Below are 19,841 nucleotides of genomic sequence, written 5' to 3'. Positions count from 1 at the left end.
AGCAAGTTCTTATTGGTACTTTCAAGTTCCAAAACAAGTCTGAATGATCTTCTATTCAGCTTCCATCGGCCATTTTAATTCAGCTTCCAAAAAATCGTGAAATGAGCAAAAACTAATCTTTTTATTTCAATTGCACCCTTGGCATCGGTCCATCTCTTGATTATTTACTATGCTCAGTACATGGCGCGCCAAATTGCTCAATTGCTTCTTTCCTACATTTCCTACAGATATCGCATCAGAATGGTCACTCAAGTACCAAATAACATATTGAAAAAGAAAACTTGCCCGGCTTGGGCATCGAATCCCGACCTTCGTGATGAGAATCGAACACGCTACCACAAGACCACGTCTAGATGTTGTTCTAACTGAAACTGAAACTCGAAGTAATGATGTGATTTTGAAAGCACCTCAATGCACTTTTTGCGACTTGGTAAATCCCGTTTTGAGCACTTTTGTGCCATATACGTGACTTAAGGCCCTTACAACGTACATATTAATCACCTTTGCAACTTTTAAGTTAATTAATAAGTACATAAAGTTCACTAAAGAGAATTGGGCAGTTGATTCTCTTTGTCAGCCAATATGTTACTTTTGAAGCCTTCATTCATATAAATATGTGACTTCGGTTGCTTGGAAATATACCGTGAATTGAAATCGTTTTTCAGGACTTCTTTGAACTGTTATCATTATAGAAGTCAAGCAATTTACTTGAGAATGAAAAAAAATAGTGGCAAACGGTCGAAAATTGAATTTTCTTCAAAATCAAAATCATTATTTGATCATTAAAAAATCTAAGTTGTTTGTGATGTGATCGATCACTTTTGTGACGTGAATTCGCTCTAGAATTGACCATTTTTGACTTCAGTACATACCACTTCGACTTCCTGTTTCCTCTGTGGAAATAGAATATCAGTGTCTTCAGTGTACGGAAAACAATTACCTACAATTTGGTGTGCGTAACTTCTCGATTGAAACACAACGAATAAAGTTATGCGTCTCTAAAATTGTGACGTAAATTCACTCAGTGTAAACAGAACAGGATAGTGTACCGAATTCACGTCACGAAATGTCAAGTTATTCTGAACCATTCTTCAGAGCCTTCATACTTTATGTATGTACACTTTTAAAAGGTATATTTTGTTATTCCAATTTGTACAGTCATAAATTTTCAGTTTATTTTCCTAACTTTTTCCTTATTTTGACTGGCACTTGAATAGCAATACATTGAGGAACCATACGTTAAAATTACTACTGTTTCTCACAGTATTTATTTAATGAATCACCAAAAAAATAAATTTTATTTCAATTTTTATTTTAATTTAAAAATAACGAATTATTTCGATTATAGTCGTTTTACCATCTTTATGGCATTCGCGACTTTATCAACGTTACAGTTGACGGATCGTTATTGAAAAACTTATCCGGTACAACTGTGTTCGATATTTACTCTTGGGCTCGAACTCACGGACATCGGCTCAGGAGACAACAGACTTGCCAACTGAGCTATATCACAAGCCACGCTCTATAAAAGATTGTGTTTCAGAATCGTATCATAGTTTTAAAAGAAGATCTTATTTTCCTTTTTTGTGACGTAAATTCACTTATTTGCGACTGTTTTAGTTCGCTTTTTAAAACAATCCTATTGGATATAAACTAATTATTTTTCTACAAAATGAAACAGTATTTGTTGGTTTCAAAACGTTTAGGTAATTTTTCGAAAAAAAAATCAATCCATGTATTTTAATAAATTATTTTGTAAAAATTGTCAACATTTACACTTTTTTTTTAACAAAAAAATATTAATTTTCGAAATTATATAAACATGTTCAAATTTATTTTTCACATTTTTCAATCGACAACTTTGAGATTTTGAGACGCGTGGAATGTGTCAATAGTAAATGGGCCAAATAACTGGTTTCGGCATAATTTTCACAGCGCTCTAAATTTCACCGCTGCAAGTAGCTAGAACTTACTTATCAGAACTTGTAAGCACATACTTAAAACTTGATTAAAATTGAGACCTAAACCGAGTCATATGGAAACAGAAAAAAATCTCGTCCAAAAACTTAAAAATTTCGATTTTTTCTTTTCGCTTTTTCATGTTTTACTTTCTTTTACTTAACTCCAAAGTCACAAAAAACAATATGTTTTGGAAAGCTTGGAGTATAACGTTTTCAACGATGAATAACACTCATAACTCCTTGTGTTATTAGTATTCCTTAATAAGATATTGATATTTCTTTCGGAAAATTATCATTTTTGGCCATTTTTCCTGAATGTTCTCCAATGTCTGGATCATGGTACCTCCTATAGCCCCATAATTTTGTATTACTACCTCAAAAAGTGCCTTCTTTCCATAAAAAAATATTGGTGACAATCATTTTTCCAATTTTTTGCCCCCTGACCTCCTATAGTGTGATTATATTTCTAAATAATTGTTCAACACAATTCACTTTTTTTTGTTACAATATATTCAGAGCTTATTTTGACTCATTTAGGAACTACTGAATCCAAACACACAATAAAGTTTACTCTGATAGCTCGCGTTTGAGATACAAAGCTGATTTTTTGAAGTTTAAAAAACATTGAAAAATTTGAAAATATTTTTGGCAACGCTGAATAGTTTTGAACAATGGTAAATTACTAACACTTCAAAAATTTTTTAAAGGAATTTCGATTCCAAACGAAATCTTATTGAATTAATTTTTTAAATGAGTTATAATCTTGAAGATCAAAAGCATAGGAACGTCTTCCAGTAATGTCAATAATTATTAAGCCAGAAATATAGTAGAAATTTAGTTTTTTTAATTTAATTTTCTAAATTTCTGGCACAGTAATATTGAGGAAAAATCTTCATCCTTAGTTTAAAAGCTAAGGAATTTTTTTCTAATAAAAGTTTCAGCGTTTAGCTTTTATCATTGTTTGGTTATGGCTCAAAACTGATTATTAAGAAATATTATTTTAAACAAAAAAAAAACCTGTAATTTAACTTTAATTCACTTCAACAGCGGAACGACCGTGCACCCAAGGTGACTACCATATACATGAGGCGGCAGCCAAATGAGTCATGTCGAATTTTGCTAACCGATCATATACATTTTATAAAACTGATTTTATAAAATTTCAGCTCAATCGGACTTGATTTAGAGGTGCCTCAAAGAGCCCAAAGTTTCGGTTTTTAACCCTCAAAAATTACCAAAGGGATCAAAGGGATCGACTTACAAATTTAAAAAATTAGGTAAGGGGGAACCAAAATAAATCCAAAAAAACGACATTTTAATGCCAAACAACCAAAGGGGGTCTGAAAGAGTTCGGAAAACTGACATTATTATTTTGATAGCAAATGACTTCAAAATGCATGAAATGTCGAGATCTAACGTTATCTCGAAAAAAAAAACTTTGCGAAAAATCGATTTTTAGAGACCTAATATTAATCTCCTCTTAAGTGATTTTTGAAATTTTCAAATCGATTTTTGACGAAATGTTTTTTCGAATTAGCATCAGATTCCTACATTTTGCCTATATTCCTACATTTGCTATCAACATTATAATTCAAGATTTTTCAAATTTCCTTCTGCGCCCCCCCCCCCCCCCTCCCTTTGGTGATTTTTGAGGGTAAAAAACCGAAATTTTACTCGTTGAGACACTCCTAAATAAAGTCAGAGTGAGCTGAAATTTCGCACAGGTCAGTTTTTTGGGCAAATCTACAAAATTTATATAGTCGGTTTTCGGAATTCAACATGACCCATTTGGCTGCTACCCTAAGTACATACATAAGTGATAACCCGCAAAATAATTTAGAAATTATTATTACGGCATTTTTCTCGTAGACTAGGATTTTGTTGCATCACATCGATTCTACGTGTGTCTTGTAGTGACTCTTTTCCTTCTACGTAATTGGCGCATGAATTTCACGTAAACATCAGAGTGAATTGTTTTATTTGCATCTTTCTCAAGTGTGCAGTTGTGAATTCTTATTTGGAAAGGAAATTTTCATCAATTAGACTTTGTTTATAGCCGTCCCAATTTTTGAGAACGTTTTTTTCTGTTTTCGTTTTTTCTGTAATTTTCAATGGTACCTGCGGAGGTGTATATAGTTTTGCATTCTGGGTATAGTGCCATATGATAAATAAGCTGAATTGACGTTCGAAAAAATTATAAGTAAGTGTTGCGATTTTCTGAATATTATTTAAGATTTTTTACTAACTAGCTGATTTACCCGGCCTCGCTCGGGTTTGCATAAAATATAAATCAAAATGAGAAAATTTTACCCATGTTGTGCCATGTATGTAAGCTTTGAAAGTCTTGTTCGTGGTTTTCAAGTTTTGAATGAGAATATTTACTGTGTTTCCCTTTTTCATATTTTTGAAACACTTATAGTTATGAGGTTCGTATTCATAGAAATAAAAAATAATTTCCCATTAATGCTTTTTAATTTCATCACAATAAAGATTTTAAACCCACCCTTTCTTAAAGGAAACTTGAATAGCTTTGGCCTTCTATTTTTTTTTATCTTCAAATGATTAAACTATATTTTTATCTTTCCCACCTCCCATCTAATGAAATCTCTTTTGGAGATGATCTCCTCGGACGTTATATGTCAAATGCTCGCCCGTTTGCTATATTCAAGTTTTATTTGCCCAGAAAATTCTAAGAAGGCTTCCGAAACTTGCCGCAGCTCGTGGCCTTCAAGTCTTTCAAGCCAACGGCCATGAGTTCGAAACCCAGTCACGGCATACACAGTAAACTTTTGTGGTTAAGTGGTTTAAGCATTTGTGAGATGCTAGCCATCATATACTCGAAAGATATACGCTTAGAATTAAGTAAAAGGAATCTCTTCGAGGAAACATAAAGTTTCATTGAGATCCTCTATGTGTTTGTATTTTGTTTTTAAACTTGTTGAAGAGTCATTTTTCATGTTTTCAAATGTATGTGTACTTTTCGTTGTTTTTTCCACACCGTGTTATTATTAGTTTTTCTTAAATGTTCCAAGTTCCACTAATAGTTTTTTGAAGTGCTCTAAAAGACATTATCTCGAAACCCAAATCGCCCATTTTATGATGTTATAACAAAAGATTTTTTTTCAATTTTACCATTCGTGGAAAAAAAATCTCATTAATCATTGTGAAGAATGATAAAGTAAAAATTCTTGGAAATAATTTGATTGAATTCGCAGTACTTAACGGTTTAAGTTTTCGCATAATTGGATGGTAAAATTGAACACATTGATGATCAACATTTATACAAAAGTCATAGATTAACCGATAAAATTGAATTGTATAAAACATAAAACCTCATACTTAATTTCAAATAAAGTTTCTTGCGTTGGATTTGGTTTTTCCAGATAATGCACGTTAAATTTTTGAGTCCTCCATTTAGATTTCTCGACGGCTTCAAAGCGCTGAAATCACAGCTCTCAACTTATAACTCTGAATTTAATTATTTTATCTTTCTCTATGAAGAATTCTGAAAAAACGAAAATGGTTGGTTCTAAAAGCTTGATTTTAAGAAAATAGCTTAATTCGTTTTCTGCACTCAATCCAAATTCATCATGAAGGTAAATCATTGCATCCATACTTTACACATTGTATATTCTTATAGACTTAAAAGCCCTGCAGCAGTGGTAGGGAGTACTTTGAAAACCACTACAATTCATGTCAATACATACTTTACAGGTTAGTTGTATTTTTAAATCCGAAATTTTAGCTCATTATTGCATCCAAAATTCTCGTATCTACCGGTACCACGTGCTTTCAGCAGTAGAAGGTACAAAAAACACCCGCCAAAATTTCCTTTTTCAAATCTTTAACGCTCAGCAAGCTTTGATTTTCTTTCAAGTACACGTGAACTCTGGATAGTCGTTTCTTACGCCCGGCCCATGGTGATGGCGAAAACAACCCGCCAAAGGAAACGAAAATTGGCTACCAAATGGGTGCCATGACTTTTGATTTGTGGTAATAAAAACGAAAGTTGTATGGGAGGGTCCCTTTTCTAAGGTGGGAGGGGCTCAGAACTATCACTAAAACCTTACCCTGGTCCAAATACATCTCTGTACCAAATTTCAAGCTGATCGGTTTAGCGGTTTCGATTTGTATAAGGTGCATACAAACAAACAAACATATATAGTCCAACTCATCTTTATATATTAGATTAATACTTTTATTTCAGTCAAATCATGTCGATATGTTGCTGTTTGCTAAAAATTATGAGCTGTTGGTTCTGACAATGTAAATTATTTATTATTTATTTGACTTATTCTTTTTTTTTTAAATTTATTTAATTTATTTCTGATTTTTTACAGAATTTTACGACCAAATTCGCTGGCAATTTAACTGTGATAAGGCCTACTATATCAGTTATGATGTTTTTTAATGGAAAAATAAACAAATGTTTGATTCATTGATTGCTGTTTTGTTTTATGAACTGAAGCACAGTGACATTGGCAAGCAAGAAATGACATGTGACCAACAGAAACTATTTCTTTGCACAATTTTCAATCATTAAAGTTTTGATTCTTGTTTAGGGAATAGTTCATCAAATTTTAATTGAAGTTTAGTTATGAATTATGATTTGAACATTTGATTGATCACTTCAGGAAAAACTTAACAAAACAGTTTTTTTACAGACCTTTTAATGTTGATTTTAAGAATCAAAAGAATCATTCCTGATTTTTTGTTTTTGAACAAACGTCATTGAATTTAGTGGAACTATACAGATCAACATGAGCAGATAAACCTCCTAAACAAAGCCCTTAAAATGTCCGGCCCAACCTCACTTGAAAAAAGCAGATACAAAACTTCTATAGATACCTCAACTCATTTTTAACCCATTCAACTTTGTTTCCATCAATGTTTTACGACTGCCTAAAAAATTATCTTGATCGTATTCCACACAGCATCTTTAGTATAAGCGCATGTTAACGATCTTTGGCAGCAAAACCAAGTGATGATTTGAAAGTAATGGCCAAATTCTTATTTCCGCTGCTGCCGTGGAAACAAACCGACCAATTGCCTTCACAACACTTTGTTCGGTGTTTCATTCAAAAAACAAACGAACAAAAATACTGATCCGAGAATCCCGTTACCTCCATTCTGCCGTGGCCCTTTGGTTTTACCAATCGCCAATACCTACTTAAGAACCTTTGAATCGCCATACAACAGCTGATTGAGAGAAAGGTCTTCCTCAGGCAGTAGTGCGGGAGAAGCCCATTAAATCGGCACAAGTTTGCCAGATCCAAAATATACTTACGAACCTGTTTCCCGTCTTTTCCTCCTCCCGGAATCTGGTCAGATTGGCCTTTTTATGCTTCCCACTAAACTACCCTTCCCGGCAACCATTACGAATGCTAATAATATGCTACGACATAAGACTTATCTGGGGAAAGGGAGGCTAGGCAAGGAGTTGAAGGAAACGAATGAACGCTTCCAGCTCAACCTGAACTGTATCTGACTGTAGAAGACGGAAAGATTCAAGTTTGTTTGTTTCTTGTTAAATTATAGGACTTTGAAATATTTTACGTATGAGAACAAACGAAAAATAACACAATAAAACTTGTGGAAAATTAAAACCAACTTTTTACGCAAAAAGAATGTATAACTAAATTTGAAAAATTCTCAGCTTGGAATTAAAAATTCGAATCATGCATGTGTTATGCAAAACATATTCACAATTCATATCAACAATATTTTTCTTAAATTCTGCCTTTCCGTGTCAAGATTTATTCGGAAAAGGTAAACCAGCTGGGATGGCGCTTCAAGTCCGAGACCAGGCACCTATTTCCACGCTTAGTGATAGTGTGCCCCCATGATTGTGCGAAGTTCTTATTTTTGCCCGCATCATGGTTCGTTTTTTTCCCTCCTTTCTTAAGGTTCATAAAGATTTGCGGCCCCAGATAGTGTGTCGACGAAGGAACGTCTCCGGGCGGGGATCCATTTTTAACGTATGAGCTGCTACGGCGAGATGAATGGCATGACGAATCTCACCCGGAGATGAATGCGGAGAAAGAAAGCCCCGTCCTTCCCTTTAGATCTGGCTCATCATTAGCTGGGTCACGAATACCGGTGTGACGAATTCGGAAGATTGGCAGTTCCAGTGAATGCGTATCGTACAATTTGGATTGCAACTAAGTAAGAAGTGACCTGGCCATTTGAAAGGTGTTCCTCGATGGTGGGAGCCGTTTTTAGCGAAAGGAAAAAGCGATCAGCGCAATATTGCCGATGATTACTCGATAGTTGAGAAATTGCAAGAAAATAAAAACAATAACAAAGGTATTCTCTTGTAGCATAAAAGCTAGAAAAAACTGGGAAAAGTAAAATGTATCATGAACTCATATAAAGGGAATTTGGATTATGTTTAATATGTTTGAGGTCATTACGTGGCAGTAGTTTTTACCTTGGTTAGGTAGAATTTTTGTTATCATTACTACTGTGTTGTAAAAAAATTATGATTGGATGATTTTTTGCAAATTTTTATTTATTTTTAAAGCACTCTTTGTAACGTTATACTAAACATAGAAAATTCGAATGCTCAATATTCGATAATTCATTACTAATGAAATTTTGTATTTCGGTGGGTGGGTGGTGAGGGTTAAAATTAAAAAATAAAATAGAATAAATAAAATAAAATAAAATTTATAAAAAAAAAACGAAACAAAATCTATAAATGTATAGAAAATTGGATTTAATTCTGTCTGTCTCTCTGTCTGTTCCCAATAGACTAAGAAAGACAAAACCGATTTTCTTGAAACTTGGCAGATGGATGCGTTTGAGGCCGGGGAATATTCCTATTATAGTTTGAGACCCCTCCCTCGCAATTTCGCGATGGGAGGGGATTGGGCTACAAGAAATATTTCTATAAATTTTTGGTACCCCTCATTTTTTCAGAGATGAAATAAGAGGGGGAAGGGGGGCTATCTAACAATTTTTAACATAATCCGAGAATTAGTCAAGCAATTAGTCAGGGAATATGGATAGGAGAAATATTTGAATGATTATTTGAGACCCCTCCCTTCTTCCTGTGGAGAGATTGAAAGGAGTAGGGGGACTTCCATACAATTTTTATTGCAAAATTCAACAACCATTCGAGCAAATAGAACCAAATTGGCATGGGAAGATATTTGCTTATGAGAAAAGGTTCAATGGTTGTTTGAAGCTCCACCCGATTTTCATTGGGAAGATAGGAAGTGGGAAGGGATTCCATAAAAATTTTTGAATTTTCGATAACTGATCATGCGAGGGTAATCAAATTTGGCATGCGAGGGTATTTAGGTGAATGAAATGTTCCCAAGACGGTTTGAAGCTCTTCTCATATTTCATTAGAGAAACAACAAGGGGAGGGCTCCCATACAATTTTTTGCATGACTGGTGAAATATCCGAGCAAATGGAACTAAATTTGGCATGGGATGATATTTGGATACGGAAATAGACTCTGTGGTCGTTTGAGACCCCTCTCTGATCCCAGTAAAAAAATAAGAAGAGAAGAAGGGGCCACCATAGTTTTTTTTAAGTTGTCGAGAATAAACCAGTCGAAAGGCATGGGATTGTATTTTTATACGAGTAATGTTTCTATAATTATTTGGAACCCTTCCCTTTTTCAATTTAGTGAAATATGAAGAGGAGACGGAAGCCTCATACTTTTATGTTGCATGTTCATCGAATAAATCATGCAAAAGAAACCAACTTTAGTAGGGGAGATTTTTGGGATGGAGAAATGTTTCAATGCTTATTCGGAAACCCTCCAGTGGGGGAATGAATATGGAAGTGAGGAGCTCTCAAATATTTTTTGCCTAATTCGATGACATTTTAAGCAGAAAGGGTCAAATTTGTCATGGGAAAGTATATGGAGATAAGAATTTAATACTCCTCCTTTCTTTTCAGTGGGGAGCTTGAAAAGAGAGAGGGAAGCACCGATACTTTATTTTAATAACTCAAGAAATTTTACATGTAAGGAATTGGGGTTCGAGGAACGTTTTCTTGACTCTCATTTATTTATTTTTAATTATTTGGAAAATGATCAAGCAAGCGGAACCAATTTTGGCTCGGTAAAACTCCTGAAACTCCTAATAGTAAAACATTTATAAAGGCAGAATTTAGGAATTTATGCATAAATAAATACAGAGTCTTAATTTAAGATACAATATGTTGATTGGAATACAAATTTTTGGTCAGGTTTTGAGAACAGAAAAGAATATTTCAGAAAACAAAAATTAATTTATTTATCACACCGGGTCAGCCAGTTTACCAATAAACGCGAATATAACACATCAAAACATGTAAGCGTGAAAAAGCTCCTGTTTGAAGGTTCTAAAGACCGTATTTTGTATCAGCTTTACAATGTTTACTACTGTTATGTTTAGATTTGAAACTAGACGACAACATGCATGTCTCTGATCTCCTGACGAGTATGGGAGACCTGTTGCTTCTTTCAGCAACCAAGATGTAAACAAAAACAAGTTTCAGCAACTTAAATCGCAGTTCAGATTGCCGAGTGCGGTTGAGGCTTAATACTATAAAACATTATCAACGTCTGATTATGGCTAGTTTAATGTAACGTTTTGACTGTACAAGTATTGCAGACGTTGGGATGATAACTAGTTCTTTGAGCATGTATGGCATAAAGTCTTCTCGAATATAGAATCTCTTACACATTTCAAATTCAAAAGAAATATACGCCTTAATTATTGAAAATCATGGATGAAAAGAATTGCCGCAGCCCGTGGCGTAGAGCATAGCCTTCAAGTCTTCTAAGCCAGCGGGTATGAGATCGAATCCCAGTCACGGCATACATGGTACACTTTCTGCGAGTTGGTGGTTTTAGCATTTGTAAGATGCTAACTAGTAAGTTTGTAGGCTTAGAGTTAAGAAAAAGGAATCTCTTCGAGAAAACATCAAGTTTCATTGAGATCCTTTATGTGTTTGTGTTCGTTTGAAAAAAAAAATGTTAACAAAAATAATCCAAAACAGGGACTTTTGCTTAACTTATTTAAGCTTTGAAAAATTGAACTGCCTTGATATCTTTTGAAATTTTCGATATTTTTCAATCGTACTTTCACAAATTTTCAATCTAGAAGCGAGGGTGCAATTGTACAAGACAGCAAACATTTGGAACCAGTTATTGAAAAGCGTCAGCCACACTATTGAGTCAATTAAACCGTAAGAAGAAGCAAAAAAGCAAAGATATGAAAGAAGAATACATGCTGGAATAAGTTTTTTTTCGTCTGGATCATACATAACTTGTATTATCAGGGTATATAAGTTCAAAGATAATAGCCATATCCAGACAAATTTGATCAGAACCCAAGAATTACTCAACAAAAATCAAGATGAATAACTTGTGAGAAATATTTTTTCAACAAAACTCATCAGCAAACTATAAATTGTATTTTAGACTTCCAAAAAACCTTTTATGATTATTTTTTCATAAAACTTGATCAAAAAGTTTTGGACGCATAAATTAAAAAAGCAATTTTCAAAACAATTTTTTTTAATCATTTGATAAATAAATTGAATAAATCTGGACAGCCTGGCAACCTCAGTTTAGATAAAGATTGGTAAAGTGCCTTCGCGTAGAAAAGATAGAAAAACACATTAAAGAGAGCAGAAGGAAAACTTTTTGAGAAAACCATATACAAATTTCGATCCAATTCGATTGATCACAAACGATCTGCGCAATTTTCGACCAATGTTTCCAAAAAAAACTTTTTCTTCAAAACAGTTCAAATTTCATGGAAAATATAAATATGTTAAGTAACATTCTCTTGAGGTTCTAAACATTATGCTATCTTAAAATAAAAAGATATAGGGAAAACATATATGGAAAGATTGGACAAACCATCAAAGCATTCAAGCCCTGATCGACGCCTTTTTAGATCCTTACAAAAAATTGATAAAATTTTCAGTGAAACTGTACCTAGTGATGTCATGTGTACGTGCGCAAAATTTGGTGACAATCTGTCAAGTAGTTTTTGAGATAGCGTCCAATACTGAAGTTCATTGACAATTTTTTTTTAGCAGAATCGAGATAATTCCAGAAAAGTTCATGTGGTAAATCGTTTAAGACGTTCAAGGGGACTTAATGTTGAGCTAAAATTTGAATAAAAGTGGAGATTGTTAATTCCATGAAGTGAGAGGAATGAGAGAGGTTTCTTCAAGCTCGATCCGAAAATATGAATGGGGCAGTGATAAAAAAGTAGATTTTTTTTCACTGGTTCGTCTAGCTGACTTATAAATAGGCTTGACTTTATTTTCACAAAGTAGAAAAGCTGCCCACCGGTAAAATAAACAAAACACGGTGGTAAAATCGTGCAAAAAAATATTTGGACTGCTTGTGGAGAGATATTTTGAAAAATGTTGTAATGGGCAGCAAAACGAACTCTTCAACGGTCGCCTGGCATGTTTCCAACCAGAAACTTTTCGTTGACAAGTCTCGCCTGTATTTCCCGGAGATAAACAAGGATAGAAAATTGCAAAAAAAATTAATGTCTAGTATTTAAGGAGGAATCATTCTTTCATAACGATTGACAGGATGAATGGCTTAAAATACAAAGAAAACTGCTTCCAAAGCTACCATTTTTTTTCTGCAAAGCCCTGCAATAGGTCCCACAAAGTATAAACTCTTTTTAAGTCGGATCTGGAATCATGCCTTTACGCAAAAACGGTGGTGGAGTGATAAAAAATAAAATATGTTGTTTTTGTGCCGATGGAAGACAATCGGCTTAATTTGGCACAACTTCGACCAACTTCATTTTTTTCGTTATTTTGAAGGTCAAGCTTTGGGAAAAAGCAAACGTAATAATAAATTGGCTTGATTAGAAAAGAAAGCAGTTCATAGTATGCATTAAATCTTATCTTAGTTTATTGATCATTCATGTACCTATTTTTTTTTTATTAAACACAAATACAAGAAATCGATAATTTGGCTTTTTCAAATTCTGAAACTTTGAAAATTTGAAGTTTTTGGCTCTTCCGACTTAAAAGGCTGCCGTCCACTGGACTAAGCTGAAATTTTATAGAAGTCAGTTTGTTGGGCCAATCTTCAAAATGTACATATATGGTCGGTTTTCGAAATTCGACATGACCCATTGGGTTGCCACCCTAATGAACATAGGACACATTCCACGCACTTGCGTCCTAAGAGTCGGAATTTTGGAATAACTCCTACAGCAAAAATTTTCTGTATTTCTTGAAAAGGATTATTCAACGCCTTAGAAAATGTAAAGTTTTCACATTTAATAATTCTTCAAGCCTATTAGACAAATGGGAAAGTTCTTCTAAAAACTGAAATTTTTCGTAAAATAAACAGAGATGTTAAAATCGCGAGTCTACATACTCGCACTTTGCCCTTCTTTGCAGAACGATTTTATTTCGTTAAACTCAAACTGCAATGATGCTATCTATAGTTCAACTCGGAAAGCATCAGGAAGTAAGCTTCGGGTAAACTCGGCAGGAGTAAACAGCAATCGGGGGGAACATCAGCGAAGCGAACGTACAGTTCTGCGCATGGTCTCCAATTTTCATTCAATCATTTCAATCTAGACTGCTTTGGAAGTTCACAATTGAATCACTTTTTTTTGCCGCCAAATGAAAACTTTTAAGTTTCAGGTTGCTATGAAAGTCAGTAAACAAAACATTCAGACCGGTCCGCATAACAGTCAAATAAAAGAAAAAATTTTTCGATTGAAAATCATCGCTTTCATTTTCATGTCTTGCTGAAAATCTTCAAATAAGAAGATCATTAGTCTATAAATACACATTAATGGGACGATTTTTACAGAATCAAGCTATCAAAATTGCAAAAATATATTTTTTTTAATATTAGAATTTTTCGTTGCTTTTAAATCGATTCCTCTTACTTAAAAAATTAATAAATAAAAATATTAAATGAATTTAGAGCTCTTGGCTTAGTTCCCATTAAAATAGTTTATAATCACAAATAAAAACAAGATTGAACAAAAAATTACATAAAAATAACAATTTTCATTTTCGTTTGAAATTGAAGATCTCGATTTTCATTTGAAAATCATCAGGTGCACTTTGAAAATCATTAACGTCATCATCATTCGAAACACCGAGGAATTTCATCTGAAATCATCGTAAGCAAACTTACAGTAGCATGCTTTGGCCTTTCATTTGAAATATTTTTCTGTTGTGAATGTGAAAATTGGAGACGCTGGTTCTGCGAATTCAAAATTCAAATCGTTTTCATTCGGCAGCCGAACACATCAATCGGATAACGCATGGGGGCGTGGCTCAAAGTAATAGATACAAGGGAACGAGAAACAACCGAGAGAAGGGTGCGAGGAATGTTAACTCGGTCCGTCGGCAACGATCGCTCGCGGCTCGTGTGCATTCGTGTACGGTAAGCTTCGTTCTGTTGTTTCGTTGGTGGTGTGATTTTATTCCTGCGATGCATGGAGAACATCGATGCAGAACTGTTTTCTTTGTTTTGTGTGCAATCACGTAATGATTGGAACGAAGATAAAATCAATCTGCACACAACAAGTTAAACTCGGAAAAAATCAGCCGAATGATTCTTTCCGAAGCGAGTTTACACACCGCTGAAAATAAACATCAAATTCACCTCCAGGACGTAGAATTGATCAAGTTCAAATTCTTTAAATGCAGTTTTGTAGTTTACTGGCTGTACAAAAATGTTGCCAAATAGTGTATATCAAATTTTTTTTAACAAGGGCGAGTTGCTACAGAAGTACACGTATTTTGTGTGGTCACCAAGGCAGTTCGAAACATTTAGGATCATTTAAACGAATTTTACAAATACAAATACAAATACAAATAAATAAACAAACAAAATAAACAGTATTTAGAGAGTGGAGAACTCGATTGCCAATGCTTATAATCGAAAGCGCTATTTGTTAACAAATTGCGGACCAAGTATGAGAATTCTCGTTCTTTCATTACTACGAGTGAGCTACCCTTGAGACAAATGTTATATAATTAATCATGAAACTATACAAAATCGAACACAACACTTTCGGTGACTTGAAGATACTAAATTTGTAACTTTTGGTCCAGTGAATTCTGAAATATAGAATGCTGAATTTAGGTGTTTCTTGGTTTAGATTTCATCGCAATCCAAAAAACAACATCGTGATCCTTATTGTATTAAGGCCGAACGAAAATTAAAATCGAAAGATGGACAATGATGCTGCATAAATTAAGGAGCTAAATTTTTTAACAATACTAATTAAATTTTAACTACAAAAACAAAGAAATATTGTGTTCATTCAATTCCCTAGGCCTTCTCACTATTCCCCTTTTATTTTTTCTTTCAACAATTACCATTTTATAGGGTTTCTAGCATTTTGTTCAAGACTGGCTTACCCTTGGAAAATGTCCCTTTTTTTTTAATATAAAAAATTACCTTAAACTACAACAAAAACTAAACCAAAACTATTCTTTTACTAAGTAAAAAAAATGCAATCTCACATAAATTCATCCGTTTGCTTCTTAACGCTTTGATATCATCAGAAAGGGTGTTTGTTTGCGAGCTAGCGAAAAAATAGATATTTCAAGTTTTGAAATGACATTTTTACTTACATTTGAAATTTCCAAAAACAAACCAAGTTTTTCCAAATTTAAAACTCAATTTATAAATTTTTAAACATAGAAAAAAAGTTTTGAGACATTTTAACTATAGACTTAGTTATTGGTTTGGTTATGTGGAAAAAAACATTCATTTTGATGATCAATGTTACCCCGTTTTATGGTACCTATACATTTTTGAGCCATCAGGAAGATTTTTGGAATAATCCACAAAAATAAAACAAAAAAAGACAAGAAATTTATTTCAGAATAATTTCTGTAAGATCTGATACAAACTTTTCCCGGATGGATGTGTTGCAACGCACACAGGGTTTAAGCTAGTTATCCATAAAGTCAGTGTTCGGCACAAAAACGCTAATCCGCTAATCGCTAGTTAGTCCGATAACTTTTTGTTAGCGGTTTAATTTTGCCGCTAAATTTTGATCGAGCTAGCGAATTAAAAAGTTCCGCTATTTTTTGGTTCCGCTAAATGAAGATCGCTAACTTCCATTTACTTGTTTCAAATTCACGAATTATTACTGATAGAAGAAAACTTTTTGTCGTTTGACAAGTTAAGTAGACATCGGGTATCATTCTTACACCAATATGCGCTTCAAGTGAAAGTGGTCACTTCGTCTCACTTGGTCTCAGGGCAGGAATGCCTCATACAGATTTACTTTTATTTTCTCTTTTAGTACTTCTTTTCTCAACATTCTTAGAAAAAGAATTCAAGAAATATAGTTAAACAGTATTAAACTCATTTTCGTAGATGACGGAAAGAATTAAAGAAACATAAGCTATCAAAGAACGAAAGAACATAAGCCGTAAATATCATGAATTTTTCGAAAAAGATACAACGGCTCACCGACAGGACTTGAACCTGCAATCTCCGCGGAGATTGCAGGTTCAAGTCCTGTCGGTGAGCCGTTGTATCTTTTTCGAAAAATTCATGATATTTACGGCTTATGTTCTTTCGTTCTTTGATAGCTTATGTTTCTTTAATTCTTTCCGTCATCTACGAAAATGTGATTATTTTCAGGTACAAAGATGTACCAAACGATTTCATAACATCAGTATTGAGTATTAAACTATTTTAAACATCCTTTATGTAATTCATAGCTAAAAGGTCAACTTTTCGATACTGTTTTTTGCCTGCAAAAGTACAGTCCACGGTCTACTTGATCAATATTTTACGTGACTTTAGCATGGTCGTCCACATGTGGTGATTTGTTGAAATGTGCTTTTTAGGTTAAACAATGGATTTTCAAAGGCTTTTCCAAATTTCCAAGTTTTTTTTATTTTAGATTTCAACGTTACTATCCCACCCGGCAAGTCTCGTTTAATACATGTACGAATCGTGCTGGAAAAATCCACTTCCTACAACTTGTTTGAAGTGGATGAGATATTTACTTTTCACAATACAGTTTTTCACTGATATTTCAAATCAGGTAAAATAAAGATAAGATAAAATGCCATAGAATGAATTTGGATTTTCATTTCATTTAGTTTTATAGATCCACGTTTGGCAATGCTCCTATCATAAGAATTTTGCATTCCTATTTTGAAAGTTTGAAAAAAAGTGAAAACTGGTTAAAAAAAATTTCATCAGACTGGACACAATAAATAATCCACCATATTTGTAAAGTTTTTGAGCAAACGAATTGAGATGCAACAATAATCCATCCTCTGGCCATGCTGTTTACGTTATTGTTAGTCAACAGTTAGCGATTAGCGATTAGCGCTTTAAACTTGAAGCGATAACTTTTTCAGCTGATTTAGCGGTTTTAATTAGCGATCGCTAAATTTGAATGAGTTAGTGATTTAATTAGCGCCGCTAATTTTTCAATTAACGATGCCGAACACTGCATAAAGTATTTTATTTTTCTGTTTCTCCCAATGTTGAAAAATCCATTTAATCATTTCTGATATTTTAGGACACTGGAGTCGAAAGAAACTGAATTTAAAAAGTTTTTTTTAGAATCAGCTTTACAAATTTAGAGTTTTTTTTCTACAAATTCAGAGATCGGTATAAAGCAAAGAAGCCAATTTCGGGTGTTGACTCAAATCAAAAAGTTGATCATAGTATAAAACTGAGCCAGGACATCGAATGATTCTTTCGCTTTGCATCAAATATTTTAATGAAATGAAAATACTCTGCCATTATCAGATAGATTGAAAATATTTCACCGCCCCTAAATCGCGCTGCTGCAAAAGCGAAGCGTAGAAATTTGTTCGGTCGCATAAATCCGGCATAAACCATGTCTCCGCTGCTTCATAGAGAAATCACTGCTACCGGAGCTTCCAGAACGACCGGAGAGCACCAGAATCAAGCGCAGCATCCATTCTATTCGCCGCAGCAGCCGATCGTTTGCATAAAGATTTATGCAAATTGCATAAAAGCCCTCGGAACGAGATAAAATTAAATCTCGTCGTCCGGTTTTCGGGCTTTTGGATGTAAATGATCGGAGCGAGCAGGAGGTGGCAGGTTCTTGATTGAACCTCGTATTTTTTGCAACTGGTCCAGCTGAACGAAGACCGAGACCGGTGACAATTTCACTCCTTCCTTTGAGATTTTATGATCATCGTCACATCAACGAGCAGCAGCTAAGGGAGACTGCTGGGAAAGAGGGCTGAGCCAGACTAACGCAGAATCACTTTTGCGGTTCACTTTGTCGTTCGTTATAGCCGGGTTGGGTTTTAAGAGATGTCAACTTTTGTGAAAACCTTTCACCGGCAGGTTCACTAAATTCTCGTCGGCTTTGCGGTTTAATCTTCAGGCGTGGTTGGTTTTTGCCAACCGGGAATGATTGCCAGCAACTGTACCTTGCCCCTCGAATAAAACTGGTTGAAAAAAAAACCCCACTTGTGACTGAATAATCGCAAACGACAAAAACACCATAACAAACTGCCACCCTCAGCCGTATCCCTCGAATCTTTTGGGGGAAAGTCTTCTTCAATCTTCACAGGCACCGAGCCGCGGCGCAGCTCTTTCATACTTAAACGATTTTCTAACGAATAATTTTTGCATTCTCAGCTCACACGACAGAAGAAAAAACCATGCACACACATTAATCAAGTGCAAACTCTCGATTGACCCACTTTTCGGGACCACACCAGGCCATCAGACGCACAAACTTGTTTCGGCTTCTCGCGGCTCAAAACATAAACCGGCAGCCAACATTTTCCGGCTTAGCCACATACACATTTCGCGCAGCTCCCCCGGTAGTTATCTCTTCCATTTTTAGCACAAATAAAATCGTTAAAAAACGGTGCTCTTTCCCAATCACACAAGCATTCTCCACTGATCAGTGCTTCTACTAACGAATGAACGAACTCTAAAACACGAGCCGCCGCACATCATATGATGTTGTTGTTGATGAGCTGTTACTGATTAGGTGACGTTGATTACCTTCACTTTCCCAAAAAAAACAACCTTTAGAACCAACTTTTGCACAAAACACGTTCAATCATAACCCCAGAAGAACAGTTCCACGCGTTCAACTTTACACCGCAATACGCATCAATCGTCCAAGGTTCACGCACCGTTAAACTTAGAACTCCAACAACGCCTATCGTCTTTAGGAAAACCCTGCTTTTCCAAGAAATTTTGCAATGGCGTACGCGTAGCTCCGAAGTTCTATTCGTAGGTCGGTCGGTTATCCGAACGCGAGCAAACACTAAACCGTACTAAATAAGCGCAAGCCGCCCAAGAGATTTGATACTACGTCGGGTCTCGCGATCGGCTCCAAGCATGCTCCAAGTCGTTCAACTCTCGCTTCTAGTCGGGAGAGGAAAAAACATTAGTCGGTCTCCCCTCGGGGGATTGTTTATACCTGGTCTCTGGTGCGCGGATTACCACATGCGTGCTTCAGGTCTGGTACGTGGCTCGGTGTACAGGTGTGCTCTGCGCTAAGCCGGTTGCGATCTTAGAGTTGAGGTTTTTTTTGGTGATTTGTTTTGCTGCTCTCGTCTGCTTTCTACGATCGAGTGGCGCTTGCAGAGAGTGTGGTGAACTTGGTTCTGCGAGTTGTTTGAATGAACTCAGATGGGAATGAATTTCATCTGAACAATGCAACATATTATCTACCGATTAGGAAGAGCTTTGGGGAGAGTTTACTCGTCAGTTGATTTTTTAACATTCAGCTAAAATCAAAACGGGAATGAAATTTTCAAGCAAAATGTCCTGAACAACAGTTTAGCGATGTCAGATCTAGAAATTTTGAAGCAGATAAGTACATGTAGTACATGTAGAAAACAATCATCTCCCTATAAATGCTGTGCATAATTTTATAGCAGTGACT

At 34.9% G+C, this 19,841-nt stretch overlaps 1 protein-coding gene across 1 annotated transcript in view; it reads right to left on the bottom strand.

Moving 5' to 3' along the window:
* LOC129744081 (serine-rich adhesin for platelets-like) overlaps positions 1-19,213 on the bottom strand; it is a 324,036-nt gene extending 304,823 nt beyond the window's left edge. The window contains exon 1 of the mRNA XM_055736434.1: positions 18,950-19,213. The gene's annotated coding sequence lies outside the window, so the exon portion shown is untranslated. The remainder of the gene's footprint in view (positions 1-18,949) is intronic.
* Positions 19,214-19,841: the final 628 nt, after the last annotated feature.

Source organism: Uranotaenia lowii, chromosome 2 (assembly GCF_029784155.1).
Source record: "Uranotaenia lowii strain MFRU-FL chromosome 2, ASM2978415v1, whole genome shotgun sequence".
Taxonomy (NCBI): Eukaryota; Metazoa; Arthropoda; class Insecta; order Diptera; family Culicidae; genus Uranotaenia; species Uranotaenia lowii.
Note: the sequence above shows the minus strand (reverse complement) of the source record. Positions and strands in the feature narration are given on the sequence as shown.